The following is a 13,165-nucleotide window of genomic DNA, read 5'->3' as shown; positions in this document are numbered from 1 at the left end:
GAATCATCAGACTGGGGGATGGCCTTGGTTAGCTCTTCAAGCAAGCTGGGGGGCATTATCTCTAACAAAGGGGAGAGGGCCTCTAGGATAGGCAAAGAGGGTTCAGGAGAATCTGGGAGCTAAAAATTCTCATATGCATCACTCAGATATGCCCACTCCAAGTCTCAAGGTCCAGTGCTTCACCTATTAGGGCCCTGATCTCAGCAAAGGAAACTTTCCAGAAGGAGAATTTTACTATCTCTAAAGCTCTGCTACTCTCTGTTCCTGTCCACTGCCTGTAAGAGATCAACATTTCCTTAAATGTTGCCTAGAAGGCCCTTGTGTTCCCACAGGTTTGCTTGAATTGTTGAATAATCATCCTGAAAGAAAGTGAAAGTGTTAGTCACTCAGTCATGTCTGACTCTTTGTGACCCCATGGACTGTAGCCCACCAGGCTCCTCTGTTCATGGGATTTCCCAGCAAGAATATAGGAGTGGGTTGCTATTTCCTTCTCCAGGGGATCTTCCCGACCCAGGAATTGATCCCGGGTCTCCCCCATTGCAGGCAGACTCTTTACTTACTGAGCCACCAGGGAAGACCTACTTTCTTCAATAAATCAAAGGCCTGCAGCAATGGCTACTCAATTCTTTGTATTTAACACATCTCTCATACTTCTCGAGAGCCAGAGATATTGCACTAGTGAATACACTGTGTAAGGACAATCAAAACGGAGTCGATGTTGCTAAGAGAGCTCTTTACAGTGGAGCTGGGAGACCACAGCTGTGGCTTATGCACATCTCAGCCCGAATGGAATATGAACTCTGACCATTTCTTGACATGAACCCACCTGTAATGCAGGAGACATGGTTTCAATCCCTGGGCTGGAAAGATCCCCTGGAGAAGGAATGGCATCCCACTTTGGTATTCTTGCCTGGGAAATTCCATGGATAGAGGAACCTGAAAGGTTACTGTTCATGGGGTCTCAAAAGAGTCAGACATGACTGGGCGACTAACACTAACAAACACCATCTTAACATAGGTATCAAGAACAGAAACGCAAGATACCTAAAGACCCTTATCCTAAAATAGCTTGTTCAGTCTATCCCTTAAGGATAGATATTTCCTTTCACGTGTTAGCAAGGGTCATAATTCTTTTTTCTTTTAATTGGAGGATAATTGCTTTATAACCTTGTGGTGGTGTCAGTCATACATCAACGTGAATCAGTCATCATTACATGTATACAACTGTGAGGGGTTGTAATTCTTAAACAACCTCGTGGCTCTTGCCTTTATATGTCCCTGACTCTTTTTCTCCCCTGGAACACTCCTCTTTCTGTTTTACCCAAATCTGTGTCTCCTGAATTGAAATTCTTTTTAAAAATTCTTTTATTTATTTTTCATTGGAGGATAATTGCTTTACAATCTTGTGTTGGTTCCTGCCCAACATCAACATGAACCAGTCATAGGTGTGCATATGCCCCCTCCCTCTTGAACCTCCCTCCCACCCCACCCCATCCCATCCCTCTAAGTTGTCACAGAGCATCGGATTTGAGCTCCCGGTGTCATATAGCAAATTCCCACTGGCTGTCTCTTTTATACATGGTAATATGTATTTTCAATGCTACTCTCTCAACTCAATTGCAGTTCTTTTTTTTTTATTTTTATTTTTTCCAGTGGGTTTTGTCATACATTGACATGAATCAGCCATGATCCAAAATAAAATGATTTGTTCTTTGCCTCCTTAATACTGACCGTGAGCTGACAGCATCCACTATGTGTTTGTGTGCTAAATCGCTTCAGTTATGTCCAACACTTCGCGACCTCATGGACTGTAGCCCACCATGTAGCCCTGTCCATGGGATTTTCCAGGCAAGAATAGTGAAGTGGGTTGCCATGCCCTCCTCCAAGGGATATTCTCCACCCAGGGGAAGCCACATCTCTTATGTCTCCTGCATTGGCAGGTGGGTTCTTTACCACTGAGCCACCTGGGAAACCCATCCACTGCCACTAGTGAGATGTTAATTGCGCCACTGCAGGAAACCAGGGCCTGTTTCTTCTCCCCCCACCGCTGGGTGGGGTTCTCCTTCTCATCCCTTGGGTTGATCCGGTTGTTCTATCTTCAGCATCCCTAGTACTTATTACTATGATGACTACAGTTTAATTATACACATATAACACTTTGTCGAGCTTATTCTGTAACTGTACATAAAGGAGCGCCTTTATTTCTGATGCCATCCTGGTGGCAGAGTTGCTGTCATCTCTGTTCTCAATTGAGGAAATGAAGCCACCTATGAAGTCACATAGGTGACTAGCCTACGTCAGATTTTGCTGAGTGACAGAGTCAGGGAGTAAATCCACATTTTTCTGACTCCAAGTTCTCTCTTTCTTTTCTACCACATTGTTCTGCTTTTCCAAAGAATTGGGCATTTTAGGTCCTATAGTAGGTGAGGAATTTGCTTGGTTTGCATTTTCTTATTCAGATTCTTATGACCACCTTAGTATTGATATGACTTGTGGCCATCTCTGTAGATACTTTTGACCTAAAAGAATCAAGTGTATATAAGAGTGGTGCTTGTCAACACTTAACATGCCAACAAGTCCTTTGGGGATCTTAAATGTTAAAATGCGTATTCTGTTTCAGGGGTCTATATTTCTGACAAGCTGATACTCTGTGTGGTTCTCTGCCACACAGAACAACTAGGTTCTTGGTAGTCCTTGAGGGATTAAAGTAAGAAAAATGTAGGAATATGGATGTATCTTAATTTTCAACTTTTCAATCTGGAAAAATGGAAAACATTTCTCCATGTCAGTTCAACCCACAAACACTCTTGCTTTAAAAAAGTAACACAAATAAAGCTGCAAAACTGATTAGAATTTAGCCAGTCATAAGATAAAAATCATGATTTCTAACAGCACTGTTTAGGGATTTGATTGGTGAAGCCCATAGATAAGTCAGATAGATATCTGTCCTACACCATATCATCTTTCCAGTTTTGCAAGGACAAGTCAGAAGACAGCTCGATTTTGACCAATCCATGGAGATTGGAGTCAGTGATCTTGGGGGATTATAGCTATAGTGGGTGATGTTTACAAGCTCCAAATTATTAACAGTAGCTGACTTGGGAACTATCTGGGAGACTTGATAAACCTTGAAAATCTCTCAAAAGGACTTGCTGAACTCCTGTCCCCCTACATGCCCAACCATTTTCCAGTTGTGTTGCTAAGCTCTGCTGTCGGTCAGCCAAGAGCTGGTCTGCTCTCCAGTCCTGCCCTTCCTCCTGGCAGGTGCCTGGCTGCGTGGCCAACGTTTGGCTCCTGCTTGTCCCTGGGCTCTCTTTGGGTTGCAGGATCAGGACAGGGGGGTGTGGACAGGAGCAGGGCATGGCCACCTAGAGGTCATTCTCAGGATCAAAAACTAGACCAAAGACCACAAAATCTAAGGTGCTATGTGATGATTCGGGGATTGGCCTCTTAATGCTGGGACATTGGGTGGCCTTAGCTCAAATTCCACAAAGCTCCCCTCTGACTTTTTGCAGAAAAAAAAGAAAAGAAAAGAAAAGTGTTAGTTGCTTAGTCATGTCCGACTCTTGGGAACCCATGGACTATAGCCTGTCAGGCTCTTCTGCTCCATGGCATTCTCCAGGCAAGAATACTGGAGTAGGTTGCCATTCCCTTCTCCAAGGGATTTTCCCGACCCAGGAATTGAACCAACGTCTCTTATGTCTCCTGCATTGGATTCTTTACCGCTTGAGCCAACAGGGAAAGCCCAAACCCAAAGGCAATTCAATTCAATCTCCCCTCCTCCCACTCTTTGTACCAAACCACACAGCCAGCCTCTTGTGGAGTCCTTTTCTTGGCTGCCTTGATACTCACGTGACAAAATATTTCCACTCGAAATTTTGAGAGTTTCACCTGCTCCCTTACTTTTCATTTAAATGGCACCACAGAGGTTTGGGCTAGCGGTATTTTTCCCCTAGTCAAAATGGCCTTTTCTCATCAAGAAGCAAAGCTCCAAGGCTGACAAGTCAATGTATTTATTTATTTGTCTACCCATCCATCCATTTATTTATTTATTTGCTATATAAGGTAATAGCTTATGGTACTTACCCGGAGCCAGCTGTTTGCAGGATGCGGAGAGCAGGTGGTCTGGGAGGCCTCTGATGAATTGCAAAAGACACTCACCAGCTGCCGACACTGTGTGTAATGAGCAAACCTGCAAAAATCTTTATTTTCAATTGGATTGTACCTTTAAGTAAGCAAGGGAGACAGCCAGTATAACTATAGACCATGACCAACAACCCACATAAACAGTGTGCAAACACTAGTGATTAATGTACCAGTATTTCAAAACATCTAAAGCTAATGAGTCAGATTTACTAGGGTGCACAAAAGAGGGGGAGAGGCGGTGGGGGAGGAGGGAACAACTTAATGGGCTTTAATGGCCTTGAGCAGAAGCCCAAGAATTCTCCTGCCTTCCGTCCACTGTGCCATCAAGCTGCTAAACAAACATCCTGCTGGTCCATGAAGGCCATTTTCCTTCTGGCCACTGGGGAGTTGGGGGGAGTTTCCAGTTTTAGGATAGAAGGAGGGGAGCTAGCCAGTGACCACTGAACCCTCCAGTGATCTCTGATAATATGCGGGAATAATGGGTTACAAAGACAGACATTAATAAGGTAAGATAAGAGGGGGGAGGTTTATTAATTTTTCAAGTAAGTTAGCAGGCCCCAGGGCATGGTAAAAGTGTAAAGAATCTGGTGAGCGATGAGGGGCTGGACTGATTAATGCAAGTCAGCTGTCCTCAGAGGGCCATAGCAATAATGATGAGATTATGGAAGAACCTACTGAAGACAAATGAGATGCATGTGGAATAAAAACGAAGTGTCCTAGTTCCTCTTTTGGAGTGCACGGTGGATTTTTATGAAGGCAGAACAGACGTACGAACGACAGCCAGAGGAGGTGCCAGACCCGGCAATGGGCTTGCTCTGCTCCAGTGCTTCCAGCCTGGGGACTTCAGGAATTCTAGGCCTGGCTGGGCAAAGGGCCGAGAAGGAAGCATATCCCAGGAAAACTCTCTCTGCACAGGCAGGGGGAGCAGGGTTCAATGCCGCTATGCTGTCCCCGTGGCCTGTCACCTGGTCTGCATTTACTGCCCGCACAGCCTCTCCTTTCGTGCGACTGTTTCCTCCAGGCTGTGTCAGGAGCTGAGCTTCCTCTGTTGGTCAGATGTGTTAAATCACTTCTGCTGAGTCCTTCTCTGTGTGACCCCAGGGACTGTAGCCCGCCAGGCTCCTCTGTCCATGGGATTCTCCAGGCAAGAGTACTAGAGTGGGTTGCCATGCCCTCCTCCCGGGATCTTCCAGCCCAGGGGTGGAACCGCGTCTCTAACATCTCCTGTGTTGGCAGGCAGGTTCTTTAGCACCTGCCACCACTCGTGCTACCAGTCTTCAACTTGCTTCTGCTGCTGACCAGTGAGTTTGGAGCTGGAGAAAAGGAATCAGAACGGTTTTCTTTTCCTTCTGGAAACTGCTCACTGGATAACCTGTTCGTCCTTTCTCGGCACTGTTGTCTTGCTTGTGTACCTAAGACACCTTCCTGGGATGCCTCTCAGTCTGTGTCTTTCAATGAATGTGAAGGGAGGGAAGGCGGCATCTCCAATCAGTCCTTGCCTTCTACACTCAAGTGCAGAAGATTGATGGAGGTCACCCTTGAATTTCCAAGTGCAGAGTTATTTGAGGGTCCTGCTCTAAACTCAGCTCCAAGTCCCAGCCTCCAGAGAGTTTGGAGTAGGTTCCAGGAATCTGCCTTTCTAACAAGCACTTCACAAGTGGTTCTATGCTAGTGGTCCTCAGACAGGAGTTTAATAAACCCAATCAAAAGAAACAAGATTAACTAAATGTTGCCTCAGATAGGTTCTTCTGGATGTCAAAGTGCCAAAAATGTCACTGTGAATGATTCGATCCTTTCTGTTGGTTCACTAAGACTTGGCAAGTTGAGGTAAGATGCAACCCCACCCCCAACACACACACCTTAAATCATTTTTACATATGACCACCTTAGTGTGAACCCAGTTTTCAGGTTTTGATGCTTTTGAATTGTGGTGCTGGAAAAGACTCTTGAAAGTCCCTTGGATAGCAAGGAGATCAGACCAGTCCGTCCTAAAGGAAATCAACCCTGAATATTCATTGGACAGACTAACACTGAAGCTGAAGCTCCAATACTTTAGCCACCTGATGCAAAGAGTCAACTCATTGGAAAAGACCCTGATGCTGGGAAATATTGAAGGCAAAAGGAGAAAGCGGTGACAGAGGATGAGATGGTTAGATAGCATCATCGACTCAATGGACATGAATCTGAGCAAACTCTGGGAGATAGTGAAGGACAGGGAAGTCTGACATGCTGCAGTCCATGGAGTCAAAAAAAGTTGGACACAATTTATTGACTGAACAACAATTTTTCAGGTTAGAGCAGGTTGATCAGAGTGATGGTATCTAGTTCGAAAGGAGGAAACAGAGCAGCATAAAACAGCCTGGAAAAGCAAGGACTGTCAGGGTAAGAGAAGGGGATGAGCAGGTGGTGGGGGAAGCCAGTGGTTCTCAACATTTTATTTTCTAGCAAAGTATTTCTTTTCAAATGAAATCTAAATGGAAACCCCAATAGAAAAAGTTGATTAAATGATAATTTATTAATAAACATTTGCTTTGTTACAAATTTATAACAATTATCGTTACAAAATCAGTAAATTATAAAAATGAAGGTATTTGAAGTCAAAATTAGCCATTGGAAGTTACACATAACAGTTCCAGCCTTAGATCAGCTTCTGGATCAATAGATTTGCTGAGATAAATAGTTGCAAATTATGAGTTTCTTGACAGCTGGCTCTGCAATTTTGGGAGATGTCCTTAATCAAATTGATCTGGATCCTTGCATGAAGAGTAGCAGAAAATTTTTATTTTAAAGTTGGATCACTGATGCTACTTAGTAAGTGCTCAAATCCTCTAATGGAAAAGTCACTCAAAAAAGCAATAAGGACATTAAAACAAGCCCTATGATGGTTTACTATGCACCAGCACAAATCCCCAAGCAGACACAGTGACCCTCACTTGGATTTAATTGGGCTCTTCACCCGTGTGCTTTAATTGTGTACTTTTGTACAATTTAAATGAATAGTCATGCACAGGCCTAATTTATAAAAATACCAGTGCAGCTCTAAAGTGTTCCTACTCAATGACACAGTTCCTTGAAATTCTAGGAGGATCTTTATTTCCAAATCTGCACAAAACACTTTACTTGGTTGGCACAAATTCACAACATTAAATAACATTAAAACTTCTAAGTTTTAAAATGTACAATTTACATCAAATTTACATGAAAATGTAACTTACATATTTACATGTATTACATTTATGTAATGCATACATATTATATGCATGTACATTTAAGTGTAATGTGCATTTGATTTACTTTAAAAATGTGTACATTTTGGGGGGGTGGAGGCAGAGAATATGAGATACGTATCACACATTTGAAATTCATATTTAAATAATAGGATTACCATAGATATGTGTAGAATCTTTGGAGCCTCTCTAAGGAACAGGGGATTTGAAAGTCATACCCTGAGTCAAGACTTTGCTTAAGACAGACCCAGTCTTTGAGGGGGAAGTGAACAGGAGGGACTGGACATTGGGAAATGTCTCAAAGCATCTTTGACAGGCATTGGATTTTTCTTCCATCCAGATAGCTGTGTAAGAAACTATAATTAGGGAAAAAAATTGTTGTTGAGTTTCTAAACCATGTCCAACTCTTTGCAACCCCGTGAACTGTAGCCCACCAGACTCCTCTGTCCATGGGATTTCCCAGGCAAGAATACTGGAGTGAGTTGCCATTCCCTTCTCCAGGAGATCTTCCTGACCCAGGGATTGACCCCGGTCTTCTGCATTGCAGGTGAATTCTTTACCACTGAGCCACCAGGGAAGCCTCAGGGAAAGAAGTAAATTGCAAGAAGTAAATGAGGGAAGGAGGTGCTGTAAAGAAAAAAAAAGAAGAGAAGGAAAGTGGGTGAGTTGTGATGATTTAGAGATGCCTGGATGAAGAAGTTTGTTTTAGTACGCATAAAGATGGAAAAAAAGGGGGACCCTGGAAACTTTCGGAAGAATGTGAGAAAAACAGAAGGGAAGGCTATGGGTTAGAGAGGAGGAACAGAAACCAGAGAGGGCTCTGGAAGGATGTAAATTTCAAGGACGCGTGGAAAGGCCTTTAAGGAAACAAGCCACGAAGTCTGTGCTGGCGCTGGAGCCTCCTTTCATTTCTTAGCAAGGGCGATGATGCTCAGAGGACGCTGTCCTGGAAATCCGTCGTGGCTCCCAGCCGCCCTGCACTTCACGCGGATTTGAGCCCTGTCCTCTCGCGAGCCCTGTCCTCTCGCATGCATTGTTTCCCTCCGCGGCTCCCTGCGGCCTCTCATCCTTTCTCAGCCCTCTCCCATTTAGCCCACCACGGCCTGGCTGCCCAAGGAGAACAGGCTTTCATTTTCCTCAGGTTCACGCTGTGCACACTGACTCCCCCACTTCCTGCCACCCTAGTGGCCCCTCTCCAGCTCCCAGCACCTCTTATCTCTATGGTGATGGAAGACACGGTGATCATCCGATCATCCGAAATTTGCTTCAGAGAGTTGGTCTGCACAGGCAGGCATTCCTGGAGTAGCTTGTCCTTTTACAGTTAACCAACTGGCCCGGGGAGAAGAGCTGCCCCCAACAGAATGGCAGACGACAGCCTCCAGACATGGGCACTTGGCACGTTGATGCTGAATGTCTCCATAAAAATATGATGTAATTAACAGACCTCTGCAGCTGGGACAAATCAGCGCCTCGCATTGATTTTCTATGTCTCCTATTTACTTTCAGTTTTTGAACTGTCTGCCTTGACAGGAAATCAAAGAATTCTAATGGTGTACTCGAGGGCCATGGTGCTGGGTCAGCATTTCTTTGAGAAATCCGGAGACTAATCAGTTTATTATCACTCAAGCATCCCTTTTTACTCCTAAATTAAGGCTGTCCTCCAAAAAGGCTAAGAAATAGCAGTTTATTTTGGGAATATTAAAAAAAAGTCAGTGTACTATTTAACTCTGAGAGGAGTGTTTAAAAAAAAAAAGTAGACTCAAAGTATTATTAGATGGATCTGTTTAATCCTTCAGGCTTGTGACAAGGTTGGCAAAGACATTTGGGTGGAGACGCAGAAGTGCTACAATCGTTCTCCCCAAATTTCATGCCTTTGGAAAAGTTATCTGGTGGAACCAAAAAGAGGAGCCTTGTTCCAAGTTTTTTCAGTGACTGAAATTAAGAAAAATAATTCTCCCCATATGTGCTTATTTAGGAACATTGTACGATACTGGGTTGGCCCCTTCATTTTCTCACTGTGTTTCCTGCTCAGGCAGGTGAAGTCAGAATCTTGGATTAACTTCACTTTGGATTCCTTAAAACTCTGGAGAAAATAGGCAGAAAGCCGAGGTTGTGACAGAGAAATGGGTCTCCATCTGAAGTGTGCTAGCTCCACATTTCTTTTTATGAGATGCCTCAGGCTCCATTGGTAGTGTTTTTCTTCAGCTCGCTTGCCTTGGCAGAGTTCATGTCTTCGTTTTATACCCTAAAGATGAATTTTCTTGGTCTTTTTACTGACTCAAGTCATGTAACCCTTTCATAAATAATTAGGAAACTGGAGAAAAGAAGAAAGTTGCTCATAATTCTCCCACTCAAGCACACTAGCTATTATTATTTTTGAGCAAATACTTTGGGTCAGTTTGAAATGTCAGGTTTTGATATGATTCTCAGGATAATGTACAAACAACTTTGTGTTTTGTTCTTGCTCTGAATGTATGTCAAAGCATTCCACCTATTACTGTGAGCCCCAGTAACTATCTTCTTAATTGCTGCCTGAGCAGCTGGAGCATTTGAGCCCTTCACATTGATTTTCCGTGTATCCTGCGGAAGTCAAGACACCATATTTATTTAACTATTTCTGTATTTCAGGACAATAGATCGAATCCATTTTCCACTGTAATAAATGCCACAGTAAGTGTCTTTATACATGAGATTTTTCCATATATAAAATAATGTCTTTAGGATAAACTCCCAGAAGTTACTGGGTCAAAGTGCATGAATATTTTATGACTCGATATTTCCTGTTGCTCTTCAAAACTATTACGCGAGTTTGTATTCATCACCTAAAATATTTGAGGAATCATGCTGTATCAGGGTCTTTTATCCACTAAATAGACAGTACCAAGAGTGCTTTATAAGTACAGTTTGATGATGCTAGCAAATATCTCAGAGATAAACGTTTTGGACTTGGAAGGTGTTCCCCTGCCCATGGTGTTTAACACGCAGAAGTGATTTCATTACATTTTTTTTGTTTTCTTCTACATGTGCCATAAAGTATGAATTCCTTGCCTGGCTGTAATGTTCTCTCATCAAGCCTCATAAAGTGAATTACTGTCACACCCCCTCAGCTTGGCAATGAATTTTGAAGATCCTATGGATTTCTTTTCCGTCTTACACAGAATTTGGAGGGTATCCCCTTGCTGGGAATAATGTCTTTGGAAAATAGAAAAATGCTGAATGGAAAAAAAGTACATTTTCTGGGAAAAGAATAAGAACCCAGAGAGATGGAGCGAGAATTGTACCACAGAGTCCCCGCAGCAGATGTTTTGGGTGTTGAAACTCCCACCAGAACAGCTGCAGAAATGTAGAATCACATCTGGGTGTGTGACGCGGCTGCATCATTACCTACCGACAGCAAAACAGCCAGATGCTTCCAGTTCATTTTAAGGACCAAGCTTCAGGTCTGAACCTGCGAATGTCTCTACTTCCCAACCAACGACTTATCAATTGCCTGGGAAGCTCATGAAGACGTGGCCTCCTGGGCACCTTCGAGATGGATCTTCTTGGTCGCAGCAGGCAGGGGCAGAGCACAGCTGCTGTGAGCCCAGACCCACAACTCTAGTCTGCTGCGTGGCTCGAGAATAAAGCCATCAAAATCTTTTACACGATAGCGGCTGCGTGACTTGTCACGGGTGTATGAGGCTTCTGAGGCCTTTTTCTCTCTTATTTCCCCTGTAATTCATCCAGTCCTTCCTTTCTCTCTCTCTCTTTCTTTCTCCCTCTCCCCTCCTTTCCCAATCTCCCAAATATAAGTTTCTTTCCCGGTTGAATGTGTAACTGGATGATCAATATGGTAGCAAATGATTCTTAAGACTCTTGGATGAATACTATGGTTTTTGAGAGCACAGCTATTTTCTTGTGTTATTTCTCTCATCTTATACTGACAGTTACTTTGAAAGTTGAGTGAAAGTGGCTTCAAGTGACAGGGTTCCTCTAGATCGAAGCCCTTGGCAGCCTTTCCCCTTCCCTGATTAGATACAAAGCATGTAGGGCAGCTCCCAGGCCCCAGGGGGAGAATAATTCAATTTATAGACTTCAGCCCCAGGAAAGACAGGTTATTCAGTGCATAAATCTTAGCCCTTAAGATGTTCAAGGGACAAGTTTCTCTTAGGAGTAGCCTGTCCACCCCACACCATGATGAGGGGAAACTGAAAAGACACACTTGGTGAAATGTGGAGACTCATGTGTTAAAGTTAATGTTAACAAGCACCCTAAGAAACAAATAATGGTGAAAGATGGAATTTCTAAAACAAAAAACAAAAAAACAGTGGAAAGTATCTTCCATTCTTTGAAGACATTCACATCCATGAAAATGCTTCATCTCACTTAGCTTTCATGTTTTTACAGTTATCTTCTTGTAGAAATCTTGCACTTATTGTTAGAAATATTTTTATTATGCCAAAGAGGCAAAACCTTTCATATGGGGCTGGCCACTGATTGAGGCCAAGGAGCTTGTCTTGTCAGGCCACCTGAGGCTTGAGTCCGTCTCTGGGTACATTTGGTATCCTCTGCAGTACTCAACCATCCAGGGAGAGCCATAAAATATATCAGAACCATAAAAGTGGATAAGAGCCACCAAAGAGTTTTCTGGAAAAATAAATAAGGAGGAAACAGTCAAAGAAAGTCGTAGTTGGATCCTGGTTTTTAATTAGCAATAATTGTGCCTCGGATAAACCTCATTAGCTACGATACTGCCACTGTGCAAAGCTGGATCCTGGTTTTTAAAAGAAATAATAGTATTTGTTGTTATTCAGTCTCTAAGTTGTGTCTGACTCTTTGCGACCCCATGGACAGCAGCGCACCAGGCTTCCCTGGTGTTTGCTCAGACTATCTCCCAGGAGTTTGCTCAGACTCATGTCCATCGAGTCGGTGGTGCCATCCAACCATCTCATCCTCTGTTGCCGCCTTCTCCTCCTGTCCTCAATCTTTCCTGTGTTTACAATGTTTATAGTTATTAAGTCATTTAATCTGCATAAAAATCTTATGAGATGAGTCCTATTATTATTATCCAGTCTACACAGGAGGAAATGGAAGCTCATAGAGGTGAAATAACTTGCCCAGAGTTTCATAGTGGAATCCAGCTTTGGGTTCCATGAACTTAACCCTGGGTCTCTTGTTTTACTGCCTTTTTGACTGTCCTGTTCAGGGCCAGGGCCAGGCAGGATGAGGCTAGCTCCAGAACACTAGGCTCCTGGTAGCAAAGGTCATCAAATGTGAGTGACTGACTATGTTGAGCAAAGCAATCCTAGAGTGGAAGGAAAAGATAAGGTGGGTGTTGTTCGTATCCATCAGGTTCTGTGGTGCGTATCATCTCCTACTGAAGTGCTTCATTCAGTAATAATGACTGCAAAATAAAGCATATTTATTGAGGTGTACCAATGGCTCTAGGAGGGAAAGAGAAAAAGGCAATGTATATCCTGTCTTTAAGGCACTTATAATCTAGTGAGAAGATGAGCAGAGATATAGGGAAGATTAAATAATGTCCCAGATGATGTAAGCAGAGCCGTGAAGATTCGTGTACCATGTGGGATGCTAAAGTTATGAGCGCTTTGAAATTTCATGGGCAGGGTCAGCCTTTCCGTCAGTGCAGTGTGGGGAAGTATGCGGAGCAGGATAGGAGGGGGATCCCAACTGTGTTTGCAAAGATGCAAAGGACTCCAAATACAGAGGAAAAGAGAACCATTGCTTCCCAGGTGGTGCCTGTGGGTAAAAAAAGAAAGCCCATCTGCCAATGCAGGAGATGCAGGAGACTC

The 13,165-nt window shown here is 43.4% G+C and overlaps 1 pseudogene; it reads right to left on the bottom strand.

Annotated features, from left to right (window-relative positions):
* Positions 1 to 11,996: 11,996 nt before the first annotated feature.
* On the bottom strand, positions 11,997 to 12,121 carry LOC133047891 (U4 spliceosomal RNA; annotated as a pseudogene).
* Between the last annotated feature and the right edge of the window lie 1,044 nt (positions 12,122 to 13,165).

This window comes from Dama dama, chromosome 27 (genome assembly GCF_033118175.1).
Source record: "Dama dama isolate Ldn47 chromosome 27, ASM3311817v1, whole genome shotgun sequence".
In the NCBI taxonomy this organism is placed as follows: Eukaryota; Metazoa; Chordata; class Mammalia; order Artiodactyla; family Cervidae; genus Dama; species Dama dama.
The sequence above is the reverse complement of the archived record's forward strand: the minus strand, read 5'-3'. Positions and strand labels throughout refer to the sequence as shown.